This window comes from Bufo gargarizans, chromosome 5, assembly GCF_014858855.1.
Source record: "Bufo gargarizans isolate SCDJY-AF-19 chromosome 5, ASM1485885v1, whole genome shotgun sequence".
In the NCBI taxonomy this organism is placed as follows: Eukaryota; Metazoa; Chordata; class Amphibia; order Anura; family Bufonidae; genus Bufo; species Bufo gargarizans.
This window is the reverse complement of record NC_058084.1, coordinates 112108681-112126829: the sequence shown is the minus strand read 5'-3', so window position 1 is coordinate 112126829 and position 18149 is coordinate 112108681. Positions and strand designations below refer to the sequence as shown.

At 43.8% G+C, this 18149-nt stretch overlaps 1 protein-coding gene across 1 annotated transcript in view; it reads right to left on the bottom strand.

Annotated features, from left to right (window-relative positions):
• Positions 1-18149, bottom strand: part of FAM110B (family with sequence similarity 110 member B) — a 165310-nt gene that overhangs the window by 101485 nt on the left and 45676 nt on the right. Inside the window, exon 2 of the mRNA XM_044293954.1 lies at positions 684-813. The gene's annotated coding sequence lies outside the window, so the exon portion shown is untranslated. The remainder of the gene's footprint in view (positions 1-683; positions 814-18149) is intronic.

Sequence of the window (18149 nt, the reverse complement as noted above, 5' to 3'; positions counted from 1 at the left end):
CTAAACAAAGAAGACACCTGAGTGGAAGCCAAACCATTATAGTCAATACGATCTATGAGGCTCTGTTGGTTTCAGTTACAGCCAAATCCGGCACTTCCGTTATTTTTATTTCCTGCTCCTTTAACAGAGCAGAGCAATGAAAATAACTAGCGCAAATGTGAATGTGGGCTAATGTGCACTATACTGTAGACAGGCTCAGACTGGCCCACAGGGGTACAGGTGAATCCCCCAGTGGGCCCGTGAGCAAGTTGGGCCCCTAGTCTCCAACCCCCTGCACAAGTAGCACATAACACAGTAGACTTACTGCACTACATACATATATACAATGTACAGCACCTTAACCGGCCTGTGTTCATATAAAAAAAAAAAAAAAAAAATTGCCAGATTATTAAAGAAACTCCCCAGTTTATTATTATAGACACAATCAGAGCAGAGATGACTTCTAGGTAGAGAGGAAAGCTGCCGGTGTCTTTTCCCCAGGACCTACCTTCTCAAACTTGCTGCAGGGACCCCTATATTCAATCATCTGGTAGCATCTTGCTGCCGTGTGAGCAGATTTGAATGTATCCATACGGTGGGCGCCCAAAATAAATTTTACTGGTGGGCCCCAGGCACCCCAGTCCGACACTGACTGTAGGGTTAAAGTAGGAATGAAAGACAAAGAAAAAGACTTTGGCATTTACCTCTGGGAGGAGTCCAATTTCTGCCGCTTCGAGGAGATTTGGTGAAGTCGTATTACTATCTCAGAGGGGTAAAGGCAAAATCATAAGGCAAGAGAGTGTCTTCTGTGGATTGTTTAGGGTGTTGTCCAATCTGCACAAAAAAAAGGAAAAACTAAAATGAATATTGGTAATAGCAAGTAAGCAATTGTTTAAGTTCTCCACAATGCAAAGACATTTTGCTAAGGGTTGCCCACAAGAGCTAGGCTAAGAATGTTCCCAACTTCATGGATGTTCATACTTTCTAACTACCAAAAATAAAATTAAACCTGCTCCTGGAGAGTTATAAGTGGTTTATACAGTACAGAGAAACTTCTCCACTGCTATTATAGACAACTCAAACCCCTTGCTGGCCAACCTAAAGTAAAATGAGGTTATAATCTCTGCTACACGTCAGCAAACACGGACTAGATACTACACTGGAGCCATATAATGTACAGACTCTTCTTTCCAAATAAGATGGAGCAAAGGAACACGACATCACTCCATTATTCACCAATGAAGGATGGCTTATGTAGCACAACGTCCATGCAGTACCATGACCCCTGTGTAGGCTTCAAGCTGAGAAATTGATGACATTATTAATTAGTTATTAAGACAAATATTCACATTGTCACCGCTGAGCAAGGAAATAATCTAGGACTGTATTTTAAGCTTAACTTTGTGTTATATACTATACAAATAAGTTTACTATATAAATAAAAGGATAGATAGATATATATATATATATAATATCTCTCTAACGCTGACTGCTAAAGCTGTTGCCTCTTTAAAAGGGTTGTCCCATGAAGAATATTCTACAGTTCTCAAACCAACACCTGGATCTGAATATTTTCGTATTAGAATTTTATATATTTTAAATAATGTTGAATTATGCATGTAAAAAATTTAGTACAGCCACTGTTTTATTGAATTAAATCTATCTGCAGAGCGCCACCTGCTGTTTGCTCTTTATTGAATTTCCATTGAGGTGGACGCACATGCTCAGTTCCATTCTTCAACTGCCACCAGATGCAGCAGAAAAGACGGCCCCCTGAGAAAGGAAACGTTCTCTGAGCTGCCAGCTTGAAATAAATCTAGCAGAGCAATGAATGTGGAGATCTCTGGATTCATGTGAGGTATAAGGCTGGTTAGAAAGAGATCGTCATGTGCTATATGAGGTTTGATTAAAGAGGACCTATCACTTCTCCTGACAAACCTGTTTTGATAGCCACTTGCATCCCCCATGTAATAACAATTCTGGAGCATCTAATCCTATGGCTCTATTTCGTGCCATTCCTTTATTTATGAATGAATTGCTAGCAGTCTTCAGGTAGAGTACAAAGGGATGTTACCAGCTGGAGGTGCGTCCCTGCACAGGTGGACTCTATCTAATCAGTGCCGCTGGTGTCAGACTGTGCAAGAACAACCTGGTTAATAACCCTTTGTACCCTTACTGCAGACTGCTAGCAATTCATTCATAATTTGTAGTAAAAATAAGGGAATGGCACAACACAGAGCCATAAGAATAGATGCTCCAGAATTGTTATTACACAGGGAATGCATGAAGCTATTAAAAACAGGCCTGTCAGGAGTGGTGAAAGGTCCTCTTTAGTTAACCCCTTTAATCCAAATACCTTCATCTACAAATGCTACTCCAGTGTTTTACACCACCCTCTACTGGAGTGATTATGTAACTTTATATAAAAGCCGCTGAGATAAATCTGGAGCTAACCAAATCCACCTTCTCGGACCTTTCCAAACTGGACTGGTGTAAAAAGCATACCCAACCTTTCAACATTGCATTCATCAATAGTACAATCTGCCATTTTTAGCTGGTTTCTCCCTGTGCATGCTGTATTTCTAGTTTGCAGTTCTTTCAGACATGGTGAATGGAGATTAGCTGCTATCTACTAAACACAGAAAATAGAGGAGAATCCACTTCCTAACCTTCTCTTATGCACTCGGAATCAGACCCAGGATTATGAGGGACATGAGAGGTATTCATCTGTATGGTTGTGAATAAATGCCTAGGAAGTGGATATCTCAGCCAACGTAACTGCAGTAGTCCGTTTATATATTACTATGCATGTTATCCAAATTTTAAATAAAAAAAGTGTCTATCCAGGATTGACCAAATACAAAAAACTTTATTTTAACTAGCAAATAATGAAAAGCATTTCCCATTATTTGAATATTGATAACCTATCCTCAATATCAGATTGGTGGGGGTTCAACTCCCAGCACCTCCACCGATAAGCTGACTTTGGTAGCTGCCAGACATGGAAACAAAACAGTGGCTGGAGCCAGAGCCTAAGGCCTTGTCCACTGTGTGGTGGCTGTGCAGGTGTATTGCAGCTTAGCTCCAATGCAAGCATTCTGCTTCCAGCTCCACCAAAAGAGTTGGTTGGTGGGGTTACCAGGTGTCAGACCCATACCAATCTCTTATTGTTGACCTACATGATCAACATCAAAGACTGCCAACCCCTTCAAGGAAGTCCTAAATGAAAAGGATGTACAATGCATTTTCTGCTGCATACTCCTGGAATTCAGACATTGTTCATCTTATCTAGACAATTAGGATGTGTTTATTAGTCCCTCTAATGTTTAGAACCCCAAACAGCCTCACCATATCACTGCTCTAACAGGGTCATCTACAGAGGGTTAAGGTAGCCATACACATTAGATGGAAGTTGGCTGATGGTTGATGGTTGAACAAAGATCTGGTGAACGTTGATTTTGCAGACAGTCATACACACTTTAGTCCATATGAGTTGCTACAGTTGTTCAACCCCAACCCCCTCTGTCGCCAGATGATGTGATCTGCACAATGGGGAGATGCAGCGACGGCCGTGGAGGGATCTGGAAGGACACAGGCGTCGGGGAACAGATGAGTATTCTTTGTATGAAGGGTCTGGGCATTGAGGGGGGGGGGGGGGGTTACAAGTTTGGATAACCCCCATTACTCTGACTCTATTGATATGATACAGTTTTTTTTTTTATAGTCATCAACACATCCTGAGGAGACCGACACATGTTTATTCATAAAAAATGGAACAGGAGAAATACAAAAGAAATCACCCACCAAGAGTTCATGAATATATTGGAGACGCTCAATTTACCCAGATGTGCATAAACAGAAAATAAAACAGCAGGTCAAGTTGAATGGGATCACGTGAGCCACGCGGGAAGTGAAACTTATCAAGAGTTCAGCCAAGTGACATTTCTAATTCTAAAGTACATTCAAGCTGCACAATCACCATTTATGTACAGATTGTAAGACCTTGTCAACATGACCAAGCCATGTGCATCCAGCTTTATACAGCAGCAGACCAAGTACATACGTGTCTCTATCAGGCTGTAGGAACTCTGTGTGCCGCCATATAGTGCTTCAGTATGTCCTTGTATTCAACCCTAAAACAATGCTTCCCTAATCAAGTCACAATGATGTTAGTTTTTTTTCCCCCCTCATAGTTACATACAGAAAAAACATCTGTGCCATTGTATGAAACTGGCACACAGAGGTAGGCCTCATGCACACAAACATATTTTCATTCCGTGTCCGTCATGCATTTTTTGGGGACCGTATACGGAACCATTCATTTCAATGGGTCCGCAAAAAAATAAAAAAACAAACAAATTACTTGCATTCCGTTTCGCAAAAAAAATTGAACATGTCCTATTATTGTCTGCATTACGGACAACGATAGTACTGTTCTATCAGGGGCCAACTGCTCCATTCCGCAAAATACCACATACACACTGACGTCATCCGTATTTTTTGTGAATCAGTTTTTGCGGACCGCAAAATACATATGGTCCTGTGCATGAGGCCGTACAGTGTGGAACTATAGGTTTCTTTGGGCACCGTATTAAGATTATCTGTAATATGACTGCGGACAGAAGACCTGAAGGTCAGTATTATGACTTCGCTTTGCACACAGCCATGATATGGGTGCTGAGCCGGAGCTTGTAAGGGTGCCTACTTTATTTTACCTTCGTATGATATTTTATAGAGTAACAGATTTTTATCTGTTGGATTCCAACACAAATAGGAATATAAAATTGGTTCAGTGTACCAGGACTGTGTGACACCATACTAAAAGCCCTATCAGTTCTGTGCATATGGCTATGCCTTGTGCATGAGCCTCAGGGAGACAAAGGGTATAGGGAACCCAGACACATTGGCTTAGGGTACTTTCACACTAGCGTTAAAGTTTTCCGGTATTGAGTTCCGTCACAGGGGCTCAATACCGGGGAAAAAAAAAAAAACACTTCAGTTTTATCCTAATGCATTGTGAATGGAGAGCAATCTGTTCAGTATGCATCAGGGTGTCTCCACTTACATTTTGTTTAATTCTATATATTTTCTTATATCTGATAAGAGACTATAATGATATCATTGTACATGTATGTTCTATGACTACTGTCCGGATAGGGAATTTCCAGGTTCTAGGAATGAGGACAGGGAACCTCCACCATCAGGGGGTGATCCTGGGCTGAGAAATATTTAGAGTAAAAGAGGGAAAGTTCCCCCTACCATCTTCTTCCTGATACTGAGATAATATTTTTTTCTTTTCGGGAAATTATTTTTGGACACTTTCGCATTTATACCCATCTATGGAAATATAATAAAAGGTATTTATTTATTTTTTATTTTAATTTTTTTAATTGTCACGTTAGCCTTGAGATATTAAACTTAATTTTTCACGTGATTAATAATGTAATCTGTTGGAACATCTATTTTTGTTTGTTACTTTTTTCTGTTGTGTTACTTCTAGTATCTGCTTTGCTGGACAGATATAACGCAGCAGATTTCTACAGTGATTGCAGATAACCACAGAAAGGCATTACGGAATGCGAAGTGAACAAATTGCATTACTTGTAACTGAAACTATTACATCACCACACGTCCATCATAGAAATAAATCAAATTTACCAACCCTTGAAACTTACGGAAATGTCAAGAGTTCTGTATAGTTTTCTACATGTATCAAATAGAGGAAAGCCTAACCGAGCCAATTCCACCAAAACATGTGTTTAACTTTTAGGAAAGTCAGCATTTCACTTACGTCAAAACAGATGTGTGTGTACATCGCATTTTCCCAGGATCACAGATTACTCCACACTCTACTTTTCACAGTCCACACTCAGTGAGAAACTGCATCTGATATTCCCATCGGGAGATGGCTTAAAGAAGCCACAAGAGTTATCACATCCAAGCAAATTTTATGCTGCCCAAAATCAGATCCTGCACGGTAAATGCACTCCCATAAATAACATGAATGGCATCAGAAATATATAGCCTTCTCCATCCAAGGACCCTAAAAAGGTTGGGAACCTGTTGCTTTTAAAGGGCATCTATCACCAGGTTTGTACCTATGAAACTGGCCGACCTGTTTGATGTGCACTTGGCAGCTGAGGGCATCTGTGTTGGCCCCATGTTCATATCTGCCTGCATTACTGAGAAAAATAAAGTTTTAGTATATGCAAATAAGCCTCTAGGAGCAATGGGGGCGTTGCCAGTACACCAAGAGGTTCAGCTCTCTCTGCAACTCCTTCTCCACTTGGATTGACAGGGCCAGATCTGATGACATCTGCCTGGTTCTGGCAAAGTGCAGGGGGAGCGGCAGCTGCAGAGAGAGCTGAACCTCTAGGTGTAATGGCAACGCCCCCATTGCTCCTAGAGGCTTATTTGCATATATTAAAACTTTATTTTTCTCAGTAATTTGGACATATATGAACATGGAACCAACACAGATGTCTTCAGCTGCTAAATGCACATCTAACAGGTCAGCCACACGTCGTCTTTCACACGAGCATGATGGATTGGCTCCGGATGCGTTCAGGGTACATTCAGGGAAACTCGCACCTTTCTGAAAGCAAGCTCAGTCAGTTTTGTCTGCAAATGCGTTCAGTTTTTTCCGTGCGGGTGCAATGTGTTTTGATGCACGTGATAAAAACTGAAGGTTTACAAACAACATCTCTTAGCAACCATCAGTGAAAAACGCATCGCACCCGCACTTGCTTGCAGATGCAATGCGTTATTAACGCAGCCCCATTCACTTCTATGGAGCCAGGGCTGCGTGAAAAACGCTGAATATAGAACATGCTGCGTTTTTCATGCAACACAGAACTGATGTGTGAAAAAAACGCTCATGTACACAGAAACATTGAAATGAATGGGTCAGGATTCAGTGCGGGTGCTATACTTTTGTCGTGCATCGCACCCGTGTGGAAAACACGCTCATGTGAAAGGGGCCTAAAGAGTGGCTGCACACACAGACCTGAAAATTCTCTCAGCTGAGTATTTGTATCCACTTTAGATAATCCTATATAAGGCCTCACACACATGACCATACCACTTTTGCTGTCGGCAAACCATTCTGGGGTTTAGATCTGGTAGATAGCTTAAGCGGGCGCAGTACCAAGGCAAAATACAAGTTCTTAACTCAAAATGTCAGTGTTTATTCACAAAACAGCACGTAACTTTGCAGTCTTGGTGTTAATTTACACACAATGGAAAGTTCATATAACACAAGTCACTTTGCTGGCAGTTCTGCCTCCAGTAGTCCACAGCAGGCGTTAGGGGCCCCGTTTCCCCAGCATGTGGCTCTCAGCCCTCCAGCACGGCACAAAGCCTCAGATCCCAAAAACAGAGACCTCTCTGCTGAGCCCAGCTGCCTATTTAAGGACAGCCAGGTGCTGCCAAAACCCGGACTGGCACTTAAACTGCCTTGCCTGACACAACCCCTCACTGTGTCACACCATGTATCCGTAAAATATGGATACTGCTTGTGTGACTTCCACACATTTTGCAGACCAGAATAGGACATGTTCTATAAATTTGTGGAACGGATATATGGACATGTCAATCGGTGCAGCTGTCAGGAGAGCGAGCAAAGCCTCTGGGTGCAACAGTGACAGTGGTTTCTCTGCAATGCGGCCATTGACTGAGATGGAACCATGTCAGCTGGTTTTATTGAGAGACATTTAGTGCCAGATTCCCCTTAAGTGTCAAAATTGCAGTGGCGGGGATCTTTGGGGGGAATATTGCTTGTATTATTTTTATTAACCAATTCTGCCCTTTTCTTCTAATCGTTTTTCAGATCAGCGGTTTTATTCAAAAATTCAAGAAGTTTTCAAGGCTTAAAATATTTATGGCCCTTAATGTATGAAATCAGTGGGTGTTGGACCCAAGGGACTTTTGAGAACAATCAGAATCAAGGGGCTGCACGCCTGCAATGTTTATCCAGGCACAACATCTGGCCTGTACGTACCTGGTACTGCAACCGAGAAGAAGTCAAGTGAAAATGTTAAAAGCGAGTTGTACTCCCACTGATCAAAATTGGTGTTCTATTATGCGGACAGGCACTCGGGGTCTCAAAATACTTCTTTAAAAGGAACCGGTTATGTTAAACATGGTGTTTGAGTTGCCGGCAGCATGTTCTAGAGCAGGAGGAGCTGAGCTGATTGATATATAGCTATATTTACCATGTAAGTTTTCTATTCAAGTTCCTGCTCTTTCTGGGCTTTAAAGTCCAGGAGGCGGTCCTATCAGTGACTGACCGCTATCTCTGTATACACAGTCATAGAGGGAAGGCTGTCAATCACTGATAGGACCGCCTCCTGGACTTCAAAGCCCAGAATTAGTATGGATATAAATGACATGTTTTACTCTTCCCATAAAATTAGACATCAATCTGCTCAGCACCTCCTGCTCTATAACACGCTGCCTAAAGATTCATTTTCATGGTAACAGGTTCCCTTTACTATAAAATTATAGCTACTGAATAGAATTTATTTTTACACGACTGTTTGCAATGACCGATCCATTCTGTATGGTTTCAGCTTGTTTTTTTCCTCTCTGCAGATTGTAATGCACCATTTTCCTTGAAGAGTCATCAGCTGCCGCAAGCGGCAACCCATGTGAGTGATTACTGTTACCGTACAGCACCACACTGGGGCCGCTGGACCATGGAGCGCTTCTCTCTAGTCATGTCCTCTCCAGTCAAGTGAACAAGAGAAAAGGTTTTTGCAATCAGTTTAAAAATGTCAGGAATGAGAAGTGCTATTCTGTGAAGAAGAAAGAAATCCAGTAGAGAAAACAAACCACATATCCGGGATAAAAACTCAAATCTACTGGTATTACAATCATTTCGAAAAAACCTTACCATGAAAAGTTACCATGAAAATGTGATGTAAGCTACAGGCAGCATGTTATAGTGCAGGAGGAGCTGAGAAGATTGAGGTATAGTTTTCTGGGAAATTATTCAGTAAAACTTGTAATTTATAAAATTGTATCTATGCTCGTTTTGTGATTTTAAGCCCAGGAGGCGGTCCTATCAGTGATTGACAGCCTTCCATCTATGACTGTGTATACAGAGATAGCCGATAGGACCGTCTCCTGGACTTCAAAAACACACACACAGGGAAATTAATCAAAACTGGTGCCAAGGAAAACTGGTTTAGTTGCCCATAGCAATCAGATGGAGCCTTTTATTTTCCCAATTGCTTTGGGCAACTAAACCAGTTTTCCTTGGCACCAGATTGGTAATGGTCTGACACCCAGGATACCCACAGATGAGCTGCCAATGCTGGAAAGAGCCAAGAGTAGAAAGCTCCGTCCAGTGTGTAGTGGTAGCCGGTGTACTACAATTCAGCTCCTACCCAATACACAGTGGACAGAGCCTTCTTCTTCAGCTCTGCAACAAACAGATGATCGGTCAGGGCGCAATTTGTCGGACCTCCCATCAATCTGATTTTGAGGACCAATCTGGAAGATAGGTCATCAATATTTAAAAGGTGGAAGACGCCTTCAAGGTGTAGTTTACATCAAGTCCAATGTAAAGCCATGTGACCTGATACTACGAGGAGCTGTGCCAAATGACAAACTAGGCTTCTATGAGGTGACTGGCTGCAGAATAAGGTGGATTTCAAAGGCTTTCATGAAATTTTATGCTAAAAACCTATAATAAACATTGCTTATTAGTACCATTTGGAATTCAGATTTTCTCCAGAATACCATGGATGGATGAATGGGAGTCCAAGAACGGACACAATCACAGCGATAGGTATTTTCTACAATTTTATCCCACCGTTTATCGTTCACATTTTAGGGGTTTCTCTCACATCAATAACTACTTCAATGTAAGGCCTCATGCACACGGCCGTTGCTCAGCTGTTCCGTGCACTGGGGACCGCAATTTGGGGTCCCCAATGCATGGGCACCATTTCTGCGGCTGCCGCGACTGATCCAGACCCATTCGACTTGAATGGGTCTGTGATCCGTCCGAACCGCAAAAAAAATAAAAATAAAATATAGAACATGCTCTTTTTTACTGCGGTGCGGAGGCATGAAGAGAAACCCCATGGAAGCACTCCGAAGTGCTTCCATGGGGTTCTGTGCCTCCGTTCCGCACCTTCTGGATTGAATGGGTTCACATCTGTGATGCAGTAAGCACATGGCTGCTACCTGCATATTTCGGACCAGCTGTTTGCGGGCTGCAATACGGGCACGGCCGGGCAACAGCCATGTGCACGAAGCCTAGATTTTGTGTCCGTTTTGCATCCACATTTTTTGTAGACCCATTGACTTGAATGGGTCTCTAGTCTGAATTTGGTGGTCAAATATAGGACATGTTCTATCCCTTTGCAGAATAGACATATGGATGCGAAAAATCAGGGGTGGTCATGAAAGGAGCAAAAGTATTAGGGACAGACACTACTTTCTAAATGCATTTCTGGTTTGGGCATCACTCCATAAAACAACTGAATTTATGGCAGAACCCTAACTCATCTAGGCTGGACACAGAAAAGGCATTTAGACACCACCATGAGCTTAGTCTCAAACTTACATTTTCTTCATCACGACAGTAAAACCTCAGTGTGCTGAGCAACACTTCTTGTGGGAAGCCAGCAACAAGACATTTCCCAGAGGTCCCCAGGCCCCCCCAGTAGATCTACATCAGTCTCTGGAGCTAAATGAGGGCTATGAATTGCAGCAAGACAACAGACATTTTAGAAGTACTCACTAATATTCTCATGATGGGCTTCCAATGAAAAACTGCTAACACGGTTTCATATTACTTTCTCGTAACCCACTGTGCATCTGGTTTTAATTTAATCCATTAGGCAAACAGTCTGAAAATCTAAACTCCATCTATAAAAGTCATCTTACTGCCGCTAGTAAAACAAATAAATAGATTAGGCAATAATAAAAAAATCAAACGCTGTCAGCAACCTATATAGAAAACCCAGCAGACATAATTAAAGGGCTTGTGTCATCATGGACAATTGGGGCATATCACTAGGATATGCCCCCATTGACTTATAGGTGCGGGTCCCATATCGAGAACTGAACTCTGCAAGTGAAGGAGGGTGCACTGCGCATGCGCAGCCACACTCTATTCATTTTCTATGGGGCCGTCTGCCCCATAGAAATGAATGGGAGCATGGGCCGCGCATGTGTGGTACACTGCCATTCACTTCTATGGTGATCCGGCTTGGTGGTAGTCGGACGGGAGTCCTCCAGCCACCACCTTGCGGGGCTCCGTTCTCTATATAGATACAGGTCCCAGCGGTGGGACCCACACCTATAAGACAATGGGGGCATATCCTAGAGATATGCCCCCATTGTCTATGATGAGACAACCCCTTTAATGTTTACATTAGGATGAGGATGCATGTTGGCTCCTAGCATGGGGGGGGGGGGGGGGGGGGAAGTAATTAAACTTGATGCTTTATATAAAATTGGCCATCACCCTAATGAAGTGTATGTATGTATGTATAAGGTTTTAAAAATATCTGGGATACACGTCTGACGGTCGTATTATCAGATTTAATTTGACCTTTAGATTTCCTTCCTTTAATTTGTCTGAACAACATCAGGATGACCATCTTCATATCAGCAAGGTCAGATAAGAGAACCGAGCGCACATAGAAGAGGACTTGTCACCACTTTAACCTCTTGGCGTCAGTGCGGCGGCACTCTCAGGTCTCAGCGACGCCTATTGGCGTCATCTCGTGAAACCCGAGATTTCGAGCGCATGCGTTCTCGGCGGCGCGCAGCTCTGAAGTTAAACTACAGCCTGCCAGCGCTGATCATTTGCTGGCAGGCTGTAGATGTTAAAAAAAATATATAAAAATCGCATCAGAAAGGTATATTAGACGCCGTTTTGATAACAGCGTCTAATATACCTGCTACCTGGTCCTCTTGTGGTCCCTTTTACTTGGATCGACCACCAGAGGACACAGGCAGCTCTGCAAGTAACCCCTTATTAACCCCTGATCACCCCATATAGACTCCCTGTCAGGCTTCATTGCGGACCCGCAAAACACGGACACCGGCAATGTGCTTTCCGCATTTTGCGGATCCGCACATTGCCAGAACTATAGAAAATGCCTTTTCTTGAAAATGTTCTATATTTTTGCAGAACGGAAGTGCAGACCCGGAAGTGCAGATCCGCAATTCCGGATCCGAGCAGGACAAAGTCTGTCCCCATAGAAATGAATGGGTCCGCAATTCCGTTCCGCAAAATGCGGAACAGAATTGCGGACGTGTGAATGGGGCCTAAGGGTCCCTTATCACCGCCAGTTAGTTAGCGCACACCGCACCCACTGATTAGTGGCTGATTAGCGTCATCACTGTCGCTAATCAGCACTAGTGCTATATAGTATCTGTAAGTGATCAAGACTGATCGCAATCAGATCTATATAACATACATTAGGGTCACCTTGGCTCTACAAAAAAAACGCAGTGTTCGCCCGATCAGGCCTGATCTTGTGCGCACACTTTTGTTCAGTCCGCCCCACCGCAGTGACAGAATATTTTTTTTTCTGATCACTGCGGTGCTATAAAGATCACTTTTGAGCTTTTTGAATCTTTATTAGCGATCGTAGCTTTACTTCGCAAGCACTCCTATGTTCTTTCCCCTCTTTTTTTTTTTTTGCACATTTTTTGGCAGAGATTTTTTTCATCCACATTGATCGATGCGAATGAAGAAATCTGTGCCGTTCATTTTTTCTTTCAGCCCAGAGGCTCAACGAAAAAGAAAAATCCCATTACCCGAATGCTCAATATAAGGCCTCATGCACACGACAGTGCCGTTTTTTGCGGTCCACAAACCGCGGAACTGCAAAAAACAGAAGGCGTCCGTGTTGCCTTCCGCAATTTGCGGAACGGAACGGGCGCCGGCAATATAAATGCCTATTCTTGTCCGCAAAGCGCGGACAAGAATAGGACAGGTTATATTTTTTTTTTAGCGGGGCCGCAGAACGGAGCCACGGATGCGGACAGCACACGGAGTCCTAATGAGGCCTATGGAGAATAGCAGAAACTCCTAATGCTGGCCATACATGTAATGATTGCGGAGACCCTCAAATGCCAGGGCAGTACAAACACCCACAAATGACCCCATTTTGGAAAGAAGACACCCCAAGGTATTCGCTGAGGGGCATATTGAGTCCATGAAAGATTGAACTTTTTGTGTCACAAGTTAGCGAAAAGGGAGACTTTGTGAGAAAAATAAAAATATAAATTTCCGCTAACTTGTGCCCAAAAAATTAAAAAAAAAAAAATCTTGCCCCTCACGGAATACCTTGGGGTTTCTTCTTTCCAAAATGGGGCCCTTGTGGGGTATTTATACTGTCCTGGCATTTTAGGGGCCCTAAAGCGTGAGAAGTAGTTTGGAATCCAAATGCCTAAAAGGTACTCGTTGGACTTTCGGCCCCTTTATGCACCTAGGCTGCAAAAAAGTGTCACATGTGGTATCGCCGTACTCAGAAGAAGTAGGGCAATGTGTTTTGGGGTGTATTTTTACATATTCCCATATTGTGTGTGATAAATATCTCTGTAAATGACAACTTTTAAAAAAATTTAATACAAAGTTGTGAATTTACAGAGATATTTCTCTCACCCAGCATAGGTATATGTAAAAATACACCCCAAAACACATTGCCCAACTTCTCCTGAGTATGGCGATACCACATGTGACACTTTTTTGCAGCCTAGGTGCATAAAGGGGCCGAAAGTCCAACGAGTATCTTTCGGCTTTACAGGGTTGCTCACAATTTAGCCCCGACCAAAATGCCAGAACAGTAAACACACCCCACAAATGACCCCATTTCGGAAAGTAGACACCCCAAGGTATTCACTGAGGGGCATAGCGAGTCCGTGGGAGATTTTATTTTTTTGCCAGAAGTTAGCAGAAATGGAAATTAATTATTTTTTTTCCTCAGAAAGTGTCATTTTCCGCTAACTTGTGGAAAAAAATTAAATCATACATGAACTCACCATGCCCCTCCGCGAATACTTTGGGGTGTCTTTCTAAAATGCGGGTATTTATACTATCCTGGCATTCTAGCACCTCAAGAAACATGACTAGGTGCTCAGAAAGTCAGAGCCGCTTCAAAATGCAGAAATTCACATTTTTGTACCATAGTTTGTAAACACTATAACTTTTGCGCAAACCAATAAATATACACTTATTGGATTTTTTTTTTTTTATCAAAGACATGTAGCACAAATTCTGACACAAACTTGTATAGAAATGTAATTATATTTGAACAATTTAACCAGAGAAAGTTAAAAATACAATTTGAGAAAATTGCGGTCTATTTTGATTAAGATCAAAAAAACGAAAACTCTCAGCAGCAATCAAATACCATCAAAAGAAAGCTGCATTTGTGAGAAGAAAAGGAGGTAAAATTAATTTGGGTGCCAAGTTGCATGACCGAGCAATAAACCGCTAAAGGGAGTCTGTCACCTCCATATGGGCATATCCAGTGCTTACATGGCTCTGTAGCACACCTATACAGGATTGTAACAGTACCTTTGTTCTTTTCTTTAGATTTGCACAAGCAGGAAAAACGAAGTTTAATTCATATGCAAATGAGCACTCGCAAGTGCCCAGGGGCGGCGTTCAGTGTGTAGGTGCCCGGGCTGCTCTGCCTTCTTTTCACTTTACTCCTCCCGAGTCTCTGTCTTTGCCCGCCCTCCAAGTCCGGACCTATCGATGAGGCAAGAGACTTGGAGGGCGGGCAAAGGAAGAGGCTGGGGAGGAGTAAAGTGAAAAGAAGGCAGAGCAGCCTGGGCACCTACACACTGAACGCCGCCCCTGGGCACTTGCAAGTGCTCATTTGCATAAGAATTAAACTTTGTTTTTCCTGCTGGTGCAAGTCTAAAGAAAATAAAGGTACCGTTACAATCCTGTATAGGTGTTCTACAGAGCCAAGTAAGCACTGGATATGGCCATATGGAGGTGACAGACTCCCTTTAAAGTTGTGAAGTGCCGATTTGTAAAAAAGGGCCTGGTCACTAGGGGGGTATAAACCTGTGGTCCTTAAGTGGTTAATAAATGCAAACTTAGTACAAATACCAATTGCTGCTGCCCACTACAGCCTGCATTACACTGACTAATTTTTCAGCAGGTAATCGCTAACGAGCATTCGCATGAGTGCTCATTGGCGATCTGGCAGTGTAATACTGCCACCAATTGCCCGATGAATGAGCTAGATCATTATGCAATACAAATCTTTTGAAATGTTTAAAAAACATAGTTTGCCAGTGGCAGATCATGCTGTCTAATAACGATCTGCCGCCGGCAAACCACTATACAGCATGTAGATGAGCAATGGCATAACCGATTGCTGCATGCAATAGCAGTTGTCTCCTCGGCTAGCACGCAGGCAATTACCGGGAAGGACCGCTGCCCTCTTGACAATTGTCTGCCACATCGGTCGGCCAGCTTTTAGTCAAGGGATACACGGCACCGGTGTCGAGGAAAGGATCTCTGAGCAGCGGTGATCCCATAGAAATGAATTGGATCGCCGTGGCAGTCGCAAAGAAATTCAACACGGCTGGACTTGTCTTAGGCCTCTTTCACAGGAGTGTGACGGATTGGCTCCGGGTGCGTTCAGTGAAACTTGCACCATTTTGCAAGAATATAGAACATGCTTGTGATTTTCACGCAACGCAGAAGTGATGCTTGTACACAGACCCATTGAAATGAATGTGTCAGGATTCAGTGCGGGTGCAATGTGTTCACGTCACGCATTGCAGAAAACTCGCTCGTGTGAAAGGGGCCTTAGTATGCCACTTTAGATTTGTTTCCTAGCTCCACTTCCTTTCCCATTCCCAAGTTCAGAAGCATGATAAATCTATCCGTCACTACCTGAATCCACCACTGCTTTGCCACAGGGGCGGATAGTCTTTACTCAAGGGAGAGGGATATTTTTCCCTCTGATGCCATTTCCGTGCCCTCCCCATCACAGCTCAGGGGGCGTGTCCGTGCCCTCCCCATCACAGCTCAGGGGGCGTGTCCGTGCCCTCCCCATCACAGCTCAGGGGGCGTGTCCGTGCCCTCCCCATCACAGCTCAGGGGGCGTGTCCGTGCCCTCCCCATCACAGCTCAGGGGGCGTGTCCGTGCCCTCCCCATCACAGCTCAGGGGGCGTGTCCGTGCCCTCCCCATCACAGCTCAGGGGGCGTGTCCGTGCCCTCCCCATCACAGCTCAGGGGGCGTGTCCGTGCCCTCCCCATCACAGCTCAGGGGGCGTGTCCGTGCCCTCCCCATCACAGCTCAGGGGGCGTGTCCGTGCCCTCCCCATCACAGCTCAGGGGGCGTGTCCGTGCCCTCCCCATCACAGCTCAGGGGGCGTGTCCGTGCCCTCCCCATCACAGCTCAGGGGGCGTGTCCGTGCCCTCCCCATCACAGCTCAGGGGGCGTGTCCGTGCCCTCCCCATCACAGCTCAGGGGGCGTGTCCGTGCTCTCCCCATCACAGCTCAGGGGGCGTGTCAGTGCTCTCCCCATCACAGCTCAGGGGGCGTGTCCGTGCTCTCCCCATCACAGCTCAGGGGGCGTGTCTGTGCTCTCCCCATCACAGCTCAGGGGGCGTGTCTGTGCTCTCCCCATCACAGCTTAGGGGGCGTGTCTGTGCTCTCCCCATCACAGCTCAGGGGGCGTGTCCGTGCTCTCCCCATCACAGCTCAGGAAGGAGATGAAGGATGAAACTGAGCATGTGCCGGCCTTCCCAGTGAGCAGGTCAAGGAAATAAATAATAATAATAAAAATATATATAAAAACAGCAGGTGGCGCTGTACAGATACATTTTATTGAATAAATCAGTGGCTATGCTACATTTTTGATTACATACTATTGCAAAAGTATTCAGATCCAGGTACTGGAGTGAAAACTGTAAAATGTTCATGAGACAAACCCTTTAAGTGAAACCAAGGCACATAAATAGAACATAAACAACTAAACAAAAGTCATTGCCCATCTGGGCGCTACCAAAACAGTGGGGTTTTTCTCTCAGCATAAGGCCTCATGCACACGACAGTATTTTTTCACGATCCGCAAAACAGGGTTCCGTTGTTCCGTGATCCGTGTCCGTTTTTTCTTCCGTGTGTCTTCCTTGATTTTTGGAGGATCACCAGACCAGAAAAGTGAAAAAAAAAATCTAAGTCAAGTTTGCCTTGAAAATGATAGGAAAAAACGCGGATGACAATCTTGTGTGCCTCCGTGTTTTTTCACGGACCCATTGACTTGAATGGGTCCGTGAACCGTTGTCCGTAAAAAAAATAAAAAATAAAAAAAATAGGACTGGTCATATTTTTTTGACGGACAGGAAACACGGATCATGGACGCGGATGACAAACGGTGCATTTTCCGAGTTTTCAATGGACCCATTGAGGCCTAACATTGATGATTTGGCGTTACACAGCCAATAGGTCATGCAGCTTCCAGGCTTCTGTCCCTCAATGAGTATTTCAACCCGGCCTTGATCCCCACAGTAATGAGCCCAGCAGCTACACCTGGGTTTGCCTTAGGCTAGGAGAAAGTTGTACTGGAGTGAGGAGGGAATGGCATGACCCATTTCCAACACCTACATGCCATTCCATTAAAATCCTGCAAAAATACATTTCTTTAAAGTGCATCAGCAAACTACACTTTGCTGAAAACAACCCAGCTTTCCTGTTTTTTTTTAACCTCACCCATCTGAGTATTCCGAGTTCGATATACACCCCTCCAATACTTTCCCAGAAACTATGTTACAAGGGGCATCAGTACAGATCAGTATTCAACCCCTTCACTACTTACATTGTGCACCCTTCTGTCACGTTAACTTTTCCATACACTTAAAACCAAGATATTGCAGCACGCTTCCATCAAAGTGTTCCTACAGATGACAGTAACAGTATGCTGCCCTACAAAAACATTCATATCCACGCAACAGTATATTTACTTAGGAACACACAAAAAAAATTGAAATCTGAGCTACAGAAAAAAGGTTTTAGCGATACAATATCTCCAAAAGGCACCACGTATGCCACCCCAACAAAGTAACAATGAGCTGGCCCCTTTAGTGCCTTGATCTTAATGTTTTTGAGATAAGCAGCAAATGCCCTCTAATGCAAAGATTTCTACTGGAAACGAGGGAAAGTCTTGT